At 41.5% G+C, this 16,875-nt stretch overlaps 1 pseudogene; it reads left to right on the top strand.

Annotated features, from left to right (window-relative positions):
* The first annotated feature begins 239 nt into the window (after positions 1-239).
* Positions 240-2,002, top strand: LOC103285940 (lysine--tRNA ligase-like; annotated as a pseudogene).
* Positions 2,003-16,875: the final 14,873 nt, after the last annotated feature.

Below are 16,875 nucleotides of genomic sequence, written 5' to 3'. Positions count from 1 at the left end.
CTATTAATCCTACAAGTATCTATTCAGTAACTGTATGGTAGCAGGCACTGTGTTATATACTAGCATAGAAATACAGGATTGAGCAAAACAAACAACATAGACGCTTTCATGCACCTGCATTCTAGTTGGGAGAAACCACTGGGGGAAACAAAGAAAATAAATAAAAGAGCAAAATAATAACAGAGTGACAACTCTTTTTTTAAATAAAAGAGACCGTTCAGGTAAGGCCCTCCAGAGAGATGGCTCTGGTACATAGTCCTGAAGTGAATGTATACGGTTGTGAGCCAAAACTGAGCAAAAATAAACTAAAGAGACACCCGAAAATTGAGAAGAAAGTAAGCAGAGAAGGACGCCAAGAAGAAGGAGCTCATGAGAAAAAACCAAGCCAGGCCAATGCTGCAGCCTCCAACCACACCACTGACAACGATGTGGGTGCCGAGGAGGAGAGCCCGGGCTCAACCAATACTACAAGATCTGCAGCCAAGCCGTCTATCAACTAAAGGTCATTGGGGAAGACCTGTACCCACACAAGTTCCATGTAGATGTCTCGCTCACTCACTTCATCCAAGAACAAAGTCAACTGCAGCCTAGGGACCACCTGAGGGACATCACCTTAAAGGTGACAGGTGGGGTCCATGACAAAAGAGCTTCTGGGGAAAAGATCGTCTATGAGCTTTTAGGAGAGGGGGTCAAATTGCAAGTTATGGCCAATTACAGGAATAATAAATCAGAAGAAGAATTTATTCATGTCAATAACAAACTATATCAAGAAGACATAATTGGGGTTCAGGAGAACCCTGGGAAAACCAAAAAGGGTGAGCTGAACATCATTCCCAATGAGATCACACTGCTGTCTCCTTGCTTGCATATGTTACCTCATCTTCACTTTGGCCTTAAAGACAAGGAAACACGATATTATCAGATACTTGGACTTGATTCTGAATGGTTTTCTAAGGCAGAAATTTATCATCTGCTCTAAGATCATCACATTTATAAGAAGTTTCTTGGGTGAGTTGGGATTCCTAGAAATTGAAACTCCCATAATGAACACCATCCCGGGGGAGCTGTGACCAAGCCCTTTATCACCTACCACAATGAGCTGGACATGAATTTATTTATGAGAGTTGCTCCAGAACTCTACCATAAGATGCTGATGGCTGGTGGCATTGACCGGGTTTATGAAACTGGATGCCAGTTCCAGAATGAAGGAATTGATTCAACTCCCAATCCTGAGTTCACCACCTGTGAGTTCTACATAGCCTATACATGCTATCATGATCTCATGGAAATCATGGAGAAATTATTTCGGGGATGGTGAAGCACATTAACAGCAGTTACTAGGTCACCTACCATCCAGATGGCCCCAAAGGCCAAGTCTATGAGACTGATTCACTCCACCCCTCCAGAGAATCAGCAAGATAGAAGATCCTGAGAAAGCCTTGGGGGAGAAGCTACCAGACACTAATTTCTTCAAAACTAAAGAAACTCTCAAAATTTTTGATGATACTGGTGTGGAAAAAGCTGTTGAATGCCCTCCATCTAAGACAATAGCCAGGCTTTCTTCATAAGCTTGTTGAGGAGTTCCTGGAAGTGGCACACATCAATCCTACATTCATCTGTGATCACTCACAGATAATGAGACCTTTGGCCAAATAGCACCACTCTGGATATGACTGAGTGCTTTGTCATGAAGGAAATATGCAATGCCTACACCAAGCTGAATAATCCCATGTGGCAACAACAGCTTTTCGAAGAACAGGCCAAGGCCACTGGCAATGATGAGGCCATGTTTATAGATGAAAACTTATACACCACTCTGGAATATGGGCTGCCCCCCACAGCTGGCTGGGGCCTGGGCATCCGCCAAGTCACCATGTTTCTCACAGATGCCAATGACATCAAGGAAGTACTTCTGTTTCCTGCCATGAAACCCAAAGACAAGAAGGAAAAGGTAGTAATTGCTGACAGACTGGAAAACACAACAGCTGGCACTTCTGTCTAGAAAATAATAATTGCAAGTCACATAATTCAGGCATCTTTGCATTTCTGCAAAAAATCAAGGATCGCAAGGAATTCTTGTATATTGCTATCTACTTGACTATTGTAGTTCAGTCACCAAAAGAGGAAAAAAGAATTAAGAATTCCTGTTTTACTCCTTGTTATTAAATAGACTGTCTCTAAAGAACAAGGAGGAGGAAGAGGAGAAGGAAGAGGAGGAGGAAGAGGAGAAAAAAAGAAGAAGAGGAGCAGGAGGAGTAGGAGGAGGAGAAGGAGGGGGAGGAAAAGGAAGAGGAAGAAAAAAAGGAGGAGGAGGAAGTGGAGGAGGAGGAGGAGGAGGGGGAGGAGGAGGAGGAGGAGGAGGAGGAGGAGGAGGAGGAAGAAGAGGAAGAAGAAGAAGAAGAAGAAGAAGAAGAAGAAGAAGAAGAAGAAGAAGAAGAAGAAGAAACAAAAATCTATATATATAAAAGGCTAAGCAACCATCCGATTGTCCGACCGGTAGCTATGACACGCAATGACCACCAGGGGGCAGATGCTCTGACCAGTTGTTATGGTGCGCACTGACCACCAGGGGGCAGATGCTCAACGCAGGAGCTGCTGAGCTGTGGTGACTTGGCAGCGGCAGTTCTCAGGTGACACACCCTGGAACCAGAGAGGAAGGAGCCGGATCCTGGGATGCATCACCTGAGAACCACCCTCTCACAATCCGGGACCCCTCGAGGGATGTCGGAGAGCCGGTTTTGGCCTGATCCCCACAGGCTAGGCCGAGGGACCCCACCTGCCAGAGGGACCCTGCTCACTCTGCCACGGTGCCACCCCAGGTGCGACCGGCCTGGGAGGGACTGTGGGAGGTTGGCTCCAGGGTGTGTCCTGCCTGTCTCACACAGTCCTGCCCCGCCAGCCAACTTCTAATTAATTTCCTTTCAGTGGGCAGGAATCTGTGCACCAGGGCACTAGTTAAAAATAAAGCAGAATGGCCCTAGCCACTGTGGTTAGAGTGTAAGGGCACATACCTCAGTTGCAAGCTTGGTCCCAGGCCCTGGTCCAGGTGCATGCAGGAGGCAATTAATCTATGAGTCTCTCTCACATCAATGTTTCTCTCTCTTTGTCTCTCCCCCACCTTTCCTTTCTTTCTAAAAATCAATTAAAAAGATATCCTTGGGTGAGGATTAATAAAAATAAATAAATAAAGCAGAGTGATGTATAGTTTCTGCACAAGATGAAACTGTTTTTGACAGGGTGGTCAGGAAAGGCATCCTTGAGGAGGTGACATTTGAGCTAAGAGTTAATGGTGACACGAAGAGCTGGAGGTCTAGCTATCCAGGTGGGGGATAGTCCAAATGCAAAGACCTGGGGGTAGGAACAAGCCTGGCACGTTGCAGATCAGGAAGAAAGCCAATACAGGGAAGCATCAGCCAAATGAGGTTGGCAATGTGAACAAAGACTTGGTCAGAGCCATAGATTGCAATTTAGATTTTATTTTTTGTGAAATAGAAAATCATCTGAAGGTTTCCAAGAGGAAAGTAACATGGCCTAATTTTTTTTTTTTTTTTCAAAGATCATCTAGGCTCCTGATTGTAGAGGGACACAGCTGAATTTATAAGGTGCCCATAGTAGGCTTTCAGGTTGATGAGATGCCTATCGAAGGCCTCAAGTTCCCTTATTTGTCTGAGGAGTACCCATGTGGTTTATGAAGAGTTGCCTAACTAATGACTGTGTTACATATCCACAATATGGAATGGGAAGTAGGCTTTAAAAAATTAGGCACAAATTACATAATCAAATTATTACTGTATTTATAACTTCGTCACCAATCATATGTGTGATTTGTATCTGTCCACATCATGCAAAATCTCTGAACTTTCATTGCTGTGGCTGTTAATAACAAGGCAGTAAAAAGAGGGTTAATATTTACTAAAGCTGTGACCCGTAACTCAAAGTTTCTAAATCAGCAGAAAGTATTTTTACCAGTGATCAAAAGAACCTCGGGCTAACTTTCCTCAAAACAATAGCTTCTGGTTTTTTCTAATTTATTTCTTCAACTGTAAGGTTAAACAGCAGAGAGAACGAACAGAGCTTTGCTGAGGGCCTTTTCTCATCACCATTTTGCAGAAAAGAAAACTGGAGTACGGGGACATTAACCCTTAGCACGTTGGAGCCAGCTCCTAACACGGTAGGCTTGGGGCAGGATCAGAAGCCAGCTTTGTCTTACGCTGAAGGTGTGCTATTCCTTCAGTGCAAAAACCTGGAGTAGTGAGAAGAAGAAGGACTTCCATGACAGACCTGAGAAACGTGAGTGGTGGGTACTGCTGTAAGCTTTGTGCGGGGAGACTAAGACGAGCGGGAGGACTAAAGGGGAGGTTGGGAGGAGGGGGTGTAGGGATGTGGTGGCAATAGATTGTAGGGCTACCAAATACAGTTTTGAGCTCTTTAATAGTGTCATCTACCCTACCCTACCACTACTCTTTCTTATTTCTTATGATAACAGCCCTCTTAAATATAGCAGGCTATTATCCCAGGAAGACGGACTCCCTAAGTCCCCCCTGATCACTTACTAAAACTAAAGACACTCAGAGTTCCATTCATTTAGCTCAAGCAGTTAATAATAGTTCGGATTTAATTTCCCCTGGGAAGAGCTATTATCTTCTTACCCTATTAGTAATATGAATATCGGATATGAAGCAGTCCGCTATTGCTGCATAACAAACCATCTCAAAATATAGGAGTTTAAAACAATTGTTTATTATTTCTCATGAGTCTACAGGTTGGCAGGTAGTTCTACGGACCTAGTCCAATTAGATGTTGGGTGGGCTCAGTCATGTATCTGTGGTCAGGTAACAGTTCATCTGAGAGCTGAGTGGTCTTTGATAGATGGAATAAATCAACTCTGGTCCGTGTGGTCTAATGCTCTAATTTACCCATGCTGTCATGGTGACCACAGAGAAACCAGAGAGGAAGCAGAAACATGCAAGGCTTCTTCAGGTCTAGACTGTTGCATTATTTTTGTCACATTGTACTGGCCAAAGCAAGTCACAACACCAGCCCAACTTAGAGTAGGCAGAGACTACAAAGTTATCAGGCAAAGGGTATGAATACATAGAGGCCATTAAATTAATTGAGAGCATCAATGCCTTCAATCTAACACAGGGTGAAAGAGCAAACTTCGATTGAAAGAGTAGGAAAGGGAAGATAAAGAATAAAAGTCATTTGCATTCCCAAGAATCTCATGCATGGAAATCTCTTGTTCTATTATCTAGTCTTGACCTCAAGCAAATTGTACTCTCCCTTCTCATTTGTAAAATCATCCTACTATTTCCTATCCAAGAAAATCATATCCTCACATAGATATTGGTTTACAATGGTCTTAGATTAAAATTAATTGCATACTTAAAAATATTTAATCATCTGAGTTCAGCCAATTAGATTATTGTTTGATACAAAGTAAGAACCCTTTAATGACATTTTATTCTTCTTCTAATTAATAAGCAACTTTCGTGTTTGCATTAATGACATGGAGGAACAGCTATAAAGAAGGAAGAATTTTAAAAAATCAACTTCTCTGTGAATTCACTTTCTAGCCTGACAGGTTTATCATCAGTAAATATTTATTGAGCCCCCAGAGTGAGGAAAGATCCATGATGAAGACATTATAAAACATGTTGTTAAAAAAAAAAGCGTATTCTGATTATAGAAAGCACAGATGAGACAAGGGTGATAAAATATTAATAATACTTCACAACGAATATCAAAATTGTTAACTTAGGTAAGTTTAATGTAAATAACGTATAGTCAAAAACTGAAAGGAGTAAACTGAAGACCATTTAGGGGAAACTGGGGTGGAACCTAATATGCTCACTAGCTTCTAGAGTGAGGAAAGACGTTGGGATTGGAGTGAGACATAGGTCATCATGAGTAAGGGGGCAGTAAAAGTGACCCCACACCAGCATCAAGATAAGATAAAGCTCTTGAGGAGAGAAGGTAATATTATCTTAGGCGTTACATACAATGCCTCTATGTGGTCATTTGCTGACCCACAGATGTGGGTTTCAGGTGTGGTTGAACCGGTCCAGCTGAGCACACTAGGAAAGAGAAACCTTCAGAAGAGCAGCAGGCCACTGGCGGAAAGGGCTGTCATTGGCCAGATCAGGAGTCAACTCAAAGCTCCTTCCTGGCTCTCCACCGAGTTCCTGAGGATCAGCTGGCTTCCAGAAGATGTGGAGAAGACAGCAGGCCCCGCCAGCAAACGGCACCCAGCAGACAATCCAGCCACAAGTTCTGATCTGGAGGACTGTGTTCCCCGGAAAGAAACTGAAAATGGATGCAGACCTGAAATCGTAAGTAACAGGTCTCCAACCTGGAAAAAACAGTTGCGAGTGGAATGCTGCCTCTTTGCTGTCTACAAGGTCCTTTTGGCATCTGTAGGACAGAAAGCCTCCTTGTGCACGAGGTCTTTGGTTGCCCGTTGGGGGCATTTTTCTTGTTTATCATCAAGGGCTTGGGCACAGATAAGAGTGGTCCCGCACGCTTTAAGGTACTCTGCAACAGCCTGGCAGGGCGCACTTTGCCTGTAGGCTTACTGCATAGAAGAACTGGCAGAGTTTGTGGTTTTTCATGTTATACAAGCTGAAGAAAGAGAAATCAAGAGGGAGACGTGAGAAATGCTAGCAAAGGCTTAAAAAGCGTGGTTGCCGTCTAGGACACAATTCGTTCAGGAGAACGCATTCTTTCCCAGTGAAGGGAAAAAGGGTTTAGAACACACTTGCATGTTCACGCTTGCCGTGTCAGCTCTGTAAATCCTGGTTTTAAGTTCCTTTTCATCGAAAAGGATGGGTTTGGTTTTAGGTTACATTTCTTTGACTTCCTTGTAAACAGACACTATGTGTTGGGCTTTTGGTTTGGTTTTTTTTTAGCTTTTGCTTTATTTTCTCGTTTAAATTTTGTGCAGCTACTAGCAGAGTATCAAGTACATGTTTTTAATTTTTTTAAATTCCTCTAGAATTCCAACTACAATTGCTTAAATAACCCTCAAAGAATCCTACCATCAAAGGAAAGAGAATTTTATGGGGAGGTTATTCGGCTCAACCCAGACCAGGGGCAATAAAGAGAAAGCCTCCAGAGAGACATGCGAATGCACAAACACTGTAAAGGCAGACGCTGTGTGAGGCGTGATGGGAACAGAAAATCCACGGTGAAATGTAAATGGGCTGAGGAGACTACGAACCGCGTGCTCTGTTCCTTTGGGAGAAAGACTGGGTAGAACAGTAGAAAGATGTGTGGCTTTGGATGCCACAGACCTGCCTTAGAATGACAGCTCTGCTGCTGTCTAACTGAGCGTGTGGACTAGGAAAAGAGACCATTTCTCTTCAGTTTGGTTTTCTTATCTCCAAACTGATGAGAAACGTACCTATTTCCTGGTGTTGTTAGGAGGTTGTAGTAAAGTTCCCTTCTACCTCTTAATCTTCCTCCCTGAGAACCTAATGAGAATGGAACACAGTCTGCCAGAGAAACAATCTAAGTCTCCGAATCACCAAACCCCAAACTACTCTGCAGAGCGTCCCCGGGTGCACAGGGCAGATGTAGAATGCAGGCACTGGTTTACCAGCAGTCTCAAAATGACATCTGGCCTGTCCGGGCAAATGCTCACTCTGGCTATGGTGGACTTGATAAGCTGTGACTGTGTTTCAGTCTCAGCTTTCTCACGAACAAGCTGCGGACATGGCATATGTTCACTGAGCTCTCTTTCTCGGTGCCTCTCCGCCTTCTCTTCTGCAAAATGAGGATAACCCTCTGTGAGATCATGTCCAGTACTGCACACAGCATGGCCTTGAAAAAACTCATCCAAATTCTTACCCAATTGGGTCATTTTCTGCATTTTTTCGGTAACGAGTAGAGGATATTTTTCATTTGGTTATTAGTCGTGTGCATTTTTTCTTGTATAATTTGTGTGCTTTTGACCTGACTTACATCTGAAGAGATCCTATGAGCCAAATTCTCAAGACTAAACGATCACAGACAGCACCACCTCAGTCACCTCTTCTGAATTCAGCCCATCTTCACTGTTCTTTACTGTTCTAGAAAAATCGCAGGATGATCACTAAATTGAAGGAATAGAATCAACAATAACCAAGAAACATATTAGTATATGAACTGTTTCTCCTTGCCTTTCTTTAAGAGGTGATAGTACAGCTCAGCATGCATAGCTCAGTGGTTGAACATCGGCCTAAGAACCAGGAGATCATGGTTCAATTCCCAATCAGGTCACATGCCCGGGTTACAGGTTGGATCTCCAGTCTGGGGCATGCAGGAGGCAGCCGATCAATATTCTCTCTCATCATAGATGTTTCTATCTCTCTCTCCCTCTCCTTTCCTCTCTGAAATCAATAAAAATATATTTTAAAAAAGAGATGGTAGTTCATGCTCTTCTGAAGGCCTAAAGATTCTGAGAGAATCATAATGATTAGTCTTTTTTGTTATCACCATTGTTACAAACAGGGGAAATAACCACCTAAAAATCGTGAGTTCAGGATTATCAGGAAGGGTAAAGGGAAATACCAAAATTCTTGGCCCTGGACTTATGTAGACATGTATTAAAAATAATAAAAACACATGTCTTCAAGAGGAACAGTGATGATCAAATTCATCATTTGTAAGTAAGTTTCTAATTATATTGTTTAAAATGATTAGCCAGACATAAGCCCTAACATTTATGGTCAATTCATTTTCAACAAGACGGTTCAATAGAAAACCAACAGCCTTTTCAACAATAGCCCCCGGGAAACTGGCAGAAGAGTGAAGTGCCAGGACAACATGCAAAAGAATGAAGTGGAACCTCTCCCTCACAACACGCACAGGAAGGAAGTCAGGAAGGATTAAAGGCCTGACACTTATGTAAATGCTAACACTATGAAATCACTGAAAGCACAGAAGTAAATCTTCATGACCTCGGGTTAGGCAATTATTTCTGAGGTACAATACCATAAGCAAGTATGATGAAAGAGAAGACTGATAAATTGGACATTATCTAAATTAAAAGCTTTTGTGCTTCCAAAGACACCTTCAAAAAGTAAATATTTGGAAATCATATATCTGATAAGGGACTTGCATTCAAAGTATGTCAAGGATTCAACTCAATAATGAAAAGACAAATAATCCAGTTTGAAAATGGGCAAAGGATCGAAATAGCTTTTTCTCCAAAAGACATAAAAATGGTCAATAAGCACAGAAAAGATGCTCAATATAATCAGTATTAGGAAAATGCAAATTAAATGTATAAAAGATATTGCCATTCACTAAAATCACTATACTCAAAAAGAAAAAAAAAAGTGTTGACAAGCATATGGAGAAATTGGAACCCTCACTCATTGCTGGTTGGAATATAAAATGTTGTGGTAACTTTGGAAAACAGTTTGGCAATTCCTCAAAAAGTTAAAAACAGCAATTTCATTCCTAGGTATATAACCAAAATTATTGAGAATATACACTGAGTGGCCAGATTATTATGATCTCTGAACGCATAATAATCTGGCCACTCAGTGTATATCCTATATAATAAAAGGCTAATATACAAATTGTCCCCTCGACCAGGAGTTCGACCAGCAGGCAGGCTGGCCAACCGCCCATGTCCCCTCCCCCTGGCCAGGCTGGCTGGACCCCACCCATGCATGAATTCATGCACCGGGCCTCTAATATATATATATACATATATATATATATATATATATATATATACACACACACACACACACACACACACACACACACACAGACTGAATGGCCAGATTATTATGCGTTCAGAGATCATAATAATCTGACCACTCAGTGTATATCCACATAATACTTGTACACAAATTTCCATAGCAGCATTATTTGTAATATACAAACTGGAAACAATCCAAATATCCATCAACTGAAGAATGGATAAATAAAATGTGGCAGATTCATACAATGGAATATTACTTGGTCATAAAATAGATGAAGTACTGACTCATGCTACAACATGGATGAAGTTTGAAAGCATACTAAGTGAAAGAAGCCAATCACAAAAGATCATATAGTATGATCCCATTTATATGAAATGTCCAGAATAGGAACTTTCTTTCTCTATAGATGAGATACGGAATGTCTCATCTATAGAGACAAAAAGCACATTAGTAGGTTGGTTAGTAGTTGCCTAGGGCAAAAAAGGGGAGACGTAGGGAAGTGAGTAGTAACTCCTAATGGGTGTACAAGGCTTCTTTTCAGAGCAATGAAAATGTGCCAAAATTAACTACAAATTGGTAGTCACAAAATAGTCCTGGGATGTAAAGTACAGCATAGGAAATAGAGTCAATAACATTGTAAAACTATGCCTGGTGCCAGGTGGGTACTGGAAATGTCGTGGAGACAATTTTGTTAAGTATATGATTATCTAACTACTAAGCTGTACACCTGAAACTAATACGAAACAATCTTGAATGTACACTGTAATTGAAACTTGAAATTTAAAAAACATTTGCTAAGAGCCTGGCCAACATGGCTCAATGGTTGAGCATCAACTTATGAACCAGGCAATCATGGTTTGATTCCCAGTCAGGGCCATGCCTAGCTTGCAGGCTCGGTCCCCAGTAGGGGGTGTTGAGGAAGCAGCCAATCAATGATTCTCTCTCATCATTGATGCTTCTATTTCTCTTTCCCTCTCCCTTCCTCTGACAGGAGGAAGGTTTTCATGTACATTTCACTAATTTTCTTTCATCTCTGACACTTCTATTATAGAGAAAGGGCAAATAGCAATATTAAATTATTTCTCTAACTAATCCCCTTTTAATGTGCACGAATTTCATGCACTGGGTCACTAGTATGTGTGTGTGTATAGATAGATAGATAGATAGATAGATAGATATAGATATATAGATAGATATAGATATATAGATATATAGATATAAATATAGATATACAGATATATATATATATATATATATGTGTATATATGTGTATATATATATATTTATATATATATGTGTATATATGTATATATATATATATATATATATATATATATATATTTAAAATTGCTAAGAGAATAGAACTTAAATGTTTCTGCCAAAAATATAAAAGAGAAATAGGTGGGAAAAAGAGAAAAACTATTCCAAAAGTAGATGATGGTAGCCATGTAACTCTGTAAAAACATACTAAAAAACACTGTTATACACTTTAAACAGGTGGATTTTATGTTCTATAAATATCTTAAGCTGTTTTTAAAACCTTCAAAAACAGTTATTTTAAATAAGGCCCTATGGTTTTGTTTAAATGTCAGTAACAATAATGGTAACACCTCCAGAGTGCTTATTACAGGCCAATATTCAAAGTCTTTACAAGTATTAACTAATTTACTTTCCCAACAAACCTATTAGATACATACTATTATTTCCCCATTTTACAGATTAGAAAACTAAAGCTATTAAGTGGCACTGTAAGAATTCAAACACAGAGTCTGTGCTTTTAAGTAAAATATGTACTGGCCCTGGAATCCAAAAGCAAACTATGGGGAGGAAATCCCTGATTTTCAGAAAACTGGGGAAATCTATATAATAAAAGCCTAAGCAACCATTATGGCGGAACGACCAGAACGACCAGTCACTATGATGCTCACTGACCACCATGGGGCAAACGCTCAGCACAGGAACTGCCCCCTGGTGATCAGTGAGCTCCCACAGGGGGAGTGCTGCTCAGCCAGAAGCTGGGCTCACAGCTGGCGAACGCAGTGGCAGTGGTGGGAGCCTCTCACGTCTCCATGGCAGCGCTAAGGAGCAGCGAGCTGAGCAGTAAGGAGCATTGAGCTGGCGGGCGGTAAGGACCGAGAGATCCTGGACTGCGAGAGGGCACAGGCTGGGCTAAGGGATCCCCCTCCCCCCAGTACACGAATGTCATACACTGGGCCTCTAGTTTTAAAATATTGTATTCATGAGAGAGCCTAAGAAAGTTAATGCCGCCGAAACCAGTTTGGCTCAGTGGATAGAGCGTCGGCCTGCGGACTCAAGGGTCCCAGGTTCGATTCCGGTCAAGGGCATGTACCTTGGTTGCGGGCACATCCCCAGTGGGGGGTGTGCAGGAGGCGGCTGCTCAATGTTTCTCTCTCATCGATATTTCTAACTCTCTATCCCTCTCTCTTCCTCTCTGTAAAAAAAAAAAAAAAAAAGACGGAAAGTTAATGCCTAAGAGAAAAAATATATATATTTTTTTGTTGTTGTTGTTACTGCATACAATACCAGCGGAAAACAAAAGATTGTAGATTGTGTGATTGTGTCCCTCTCTTGTCCTGAATGAAGACAATATAAAACCCAGGTGGGCTATTGCTGGGAGTCCCTGGCAGGGGTTCCATTCTCCCCTGAGTGACAGGAGGAGGAGTTCTGCAGAGCGCACTGTGTGATCAGGAGCCGGATTACCAGGCCAGGAGTGGAGAGAGAGAGGCAGGAAGGCAGCTCTCGCTCTGCCACTTATTATTCATGTGACTTTTGGTAAGTCACCGAACCCCTCTGGGCACATAGATCTGTGACACCGAAGTGTCTATTGATGCGTCCCTGTTTGTTTAAAGTTTCATCATCTATCATCTAGTTTCCAGAATAATCTCAAAAACATTTTGGCCAGTGTTCTGTTTGCTACCAAACAAATCTTCCTCAAACCTGTGTCATGGATTTCTCCAAATATGTCTGCTTTTCTGTCAACGTCTCCAGTACCTGGAGCTCCCCTAGGCGGGAGAGAACACAAAAATGTGTATCTTTGTTCCTCGTGTTGAATGGTAGGCCCCTTGAAAATATTAAAAATCTATCCAGTAAATGTTGGATATACTTGCAGGATTATCAAATGATTTTGACAGTTCTTTAGAGCAAAACATAATTTTGATGATGCTAAAATGTTCACTGTATCTCTGGGGGCTGAAAATTACAGATGATTTTGTAATTTTCTTCTTTATATTTTGTGCATTTTATTTTATAAACAAATGGTGTGTGTTAAAAGCCTTATGGCACAACAGTAGAAATGCAGTTAATGCCACTGAACTGTGTATACTTTACCACAATAAAAACAATACCAAAAATAACTTTTATGGGGGTATTTTAAAAATCATATGACATTCATAAATATTTCTCTGGAAAGAATTGCCAATTTGTATAAAATCAAACGAAGGCAGATTATACAACAACTACTATGGAATTTGTCAGAACATAATGGTGTTTAAATCAAAGAACACAGTTATTGTAATCTGCTAAGTCTGGGGCCAAACTCTTATGTTTTACTAAACACCAAAGTTGGGTGGTTAAGTGTTTACAGTGGTGTGAGGGAGTCAGCTCATCCTGACTCAAAAAAAAACCAGCATCTCTTTCCAAAGTTCTGTTCAGTGGCATCACGTTTGTACCTTACCTTAGCCATGCTGGGAGTACTTTCAATCCGGACATTGGCAAATACTACAGATCAGAGCTCCCCCACCCAGGAAAACCAGCTTACCAGCACACCACTGCTTAAATAATAAATATATCAATAGACAGAAACTTACACGCACAACATTTTTTAAATCAACTATCTCAACTCATTTTATAAATTTAAGCAAATGCTATTGAGAGCAGTGGAATAGACTTTCCCAAGTGAGTTGTGGGACTAAAATAAGTACATCGGTCTTCAAATTTCTTTCCCTTACATCACAAAGACTAAATGCGCCCTAACCAGTTTGGCTCAGTGGATAGAGCATCGGCCTATGGACTGAAGGGTTCCGGGTTCGACTCTGGTCAAGGGCATGTACCTTGGTTGCGGGCACATCCCCAGTGGGAGTGTGCAGGAGGCAGCTGATCAATGTTTCTCTCTCATCGATGTTTCTAACTCTCTATCCTCTCCCTTCCTCTCTGTAAAAAAATCAATAAAACATATTTTTTAAAAAAAAAGACCAAATGCACAGAAAGAAAGATTGCCTTAAGTCTGCTACTACCGTGTTTACTAAAACAGCTGGGTCAACTTGCTAATCTTCCTGGAGGCACAGCTCTCTCTAAAGTCACCAATTGCTGCAGATACAAAGAGTTTTCTGTCCAGGAAAACACAGTGTCTCTGCATCCTCTCAGAGAAGGGCTCACAATTTTAGGGGAGGAACCAGCCTCCTCTCCAATATTTACTGGGAACCACAGAGTAAAGGAGCTTGAGGCGAGGGGAAGGGACTTCAGGTATGATCTGGTCAATTATTTAGACTGGAATATTCCTGGCTGCTTGGCGGGGGGCATTAACACCAATGTCAACATTCCGAGTTCCACTCACTCTCCTTCTGAGATTAGGTGTTCCACAGCCACATGCAGACACACAGCTAGTGTCACGTTCAGAAAGGAAATCCTATCTCTCAATTATAGCATAACTAGTGGCCCGATGCACAAATTCATGCACATTGAAAGGAAATTAATTAGAAGAAATATTTTAATATCGCTATTCACCCTTTTTCTATAATAGAAGTGTCAACCAAATTCACGATCAACAATAACAGATCGAAACACATGCATGCGATTGGCGCCAGCAAGAGCTTTATATGTATTTTGCATGCACAAGTCAACTTAGCCTTTTATATATATATAAAATAAACTTGCTTAATTAGACCTTCTTTCTGATGTAGCTAAACTTTTTCCAGCCCAGTGAAGCACCCCAACTTCTCTTTCAGGTAATTGTCAGCAACACAGCAGTAAATATCAACATGAAGCACCTTATTATTGTAGATCATGCAAGAAGAACAAAGGGTAAAATATTTAACTGCAGCAGTGTTTGACTATATCCTGCGCAGTGAGAAAACCTGAAGTCATTTTCAAGGTCTACAATTTCTTACTTCTTTTCAGTTGGGTCAAGTTTCTAAGCTTTCTAAATCTCCATTTTCTGGCTAATGAAAAGAAAATAGGATTCCACTGAGTCTCCTATCTACCTACTCCAAGACTTCTGTGAGGATCAAATGAGATGAGGCATGGGAAAATGCTTCACAGACATGTAGTTGAACTGTGAAATGTTTGCACCTGACTATAAAGCAAGTTATGTTCCTGGGCTGAAGAAACTGCAAGGAGGCTAGTCGTCGCTAGGGAGAGGAAGCCAGGCGTTGCTATGCGACGTCATTACCCGGAGCCCACAGCTACCATTTCCAGGCTGGGCTGAGCTGTGGGCCTCATTTTGCACCATGCAGTCTCGGCAGCATAAGCTGTGATTTGGTGGGCTGTCACTCTGGGGTGGTGGCGGGGCCTGTGTCCCACTTGGGGGAAGCCAAGTGTTGCTTTGTGGACACCAGGTCTGTGGTGCCACTTCTCTGTGCGCATCACAGCAGCTTCTGCTTGAGTGTCTGACTGCTGGTGATCAGTGCGTGTCATAGTGACTGGTTGGACAGTCAGACACTTAGCATATTAGCCTTTTATATATATAGATAAGACTCAATTCAACTTTAGGGAAAATATAACCAGTTCAAATCATAATCTTCCTCTTCCTCATCATCCATAGTATTTTCTGGATGCTTACTACGTCCAGGCTTCATACTTAAACTTTACATTATCAAGTCCTCACAATGGCCTTTTGAGAAAGACACTTATTAATACTACTTTTACAGAGGCTTGGAAAGGTTAAGTGCCTTTCTAAAATAACACAGCAAGGAAATAATGAAGCCACCCTTTCAATCTAGGCAACCTGACCCCCCAAGCCCACACTCTAAACCACAACATCACACAGCCCACTCCAGGATCATGGGAACATACACATTACATCCCAACACTAGTTTTCCACATATGGCCGTTCAATGATGAAGTCTGAATCTCCAGGTAACTTCACCAGACCATATGCTTCTTTACCCAAACAGCAATAGTATGTGCTTAGAGTATACATACTAATTTTTGTTGTTGTTATTAAATGTCACCAGAGGATATCTTTTTCCATTGATTTTTAGAGTGAAAGGGAAGGGTAGAGAGAGAAACAGAGAAAGAGCGAAACTTCAATATGAGAAAGACACATCGACTGGTTGCCTCCTGAATGGGCCAGATCGAACCTGCAATCCAGGTATGTGCCCTTGACTGGGAATTGGACCCGAGACCCCTCAGTGCATTAGCTAACGTCCTAACCATTGAGCAACACCAGCAAGGGCCAAACTAATTCTATTAATACTATCCTGAACATAGCATAATCCAGCAGATAAATCTAAAGGCGCAATCATTTATAATGTTACCTAGTTGTAGATGAAATCCAGTTTATTTATAAGTGGAAATGTATATTTGGAAAGCTCAATTTTAAAGTCCTTCTTATCTGGTGTTTTCAGTTCGGTCTTGTGCCTCAATTCCAAGGCCCACGCCTCCAGCAGGAGGAGGAAAATATACAGGTATGAATTCCCCAACCCCTATCTAGGCAGCAGTCAGTACATTAGTTCCTTATTTGTGGACTTCAGAATGGTTGGATGTCATAACCAAAGATTATCATCATTGCACAAGATTACATTCTTGGGAGTTATCTATGGACCTTGTTTCACTGGAGACAAAAAAGAATCTTACAGTCACACTTTCATGAGTGGAGTTAAGGAAAGAAAATGAGAACTAGAGAAGTGACACAAAGCAGGCAGAGTGGGCAGCGAGGGGGACTGCGCCGAGGCGACTGCAGAGGTCGGCCATGTCACCGGGAGCACGCCACTGGGCCCCAGCCAGCTACTGCCCATCATACTCTTTCTTGCCAGATCTGATCTCCAGGCAAGGCCAGCAGGCCAGGTTTTCTATGAAATGTATAAAAAATGTCTACTTCTAAAACATGGTAAAGGCCAAAAGGAACATGTCAGCAGGCCAAATCTAGCCTAGTATCGATCTCTTCCTTTGGTAGAAGAGGAAAAAGTCTAACTGAACTTACCAAGTGGGAGAGCCCAAA

This window comes from Eptesicus fuscus, chromosome 4 (genome assembly GCF_027574615.1).
Source record: "Eptesicus fuscus isolate TK198812 chromosome 4, DD_ASM_mEF_20220401, whole genome shotgun sequence".
Taxonomy (NCBI): domain Eukaryota; kingdom Metazoa; phylum Chordata; class Mammalia; order Chiroptera; family Vespertilionidae; genus Eptesicus; species Eptesicus fuscus.
The sequence above is the reverse complement of the archived record's forward strand: the minus strand, read 5'-3'. Positions and strand labels throughout refer to the sequence as shown.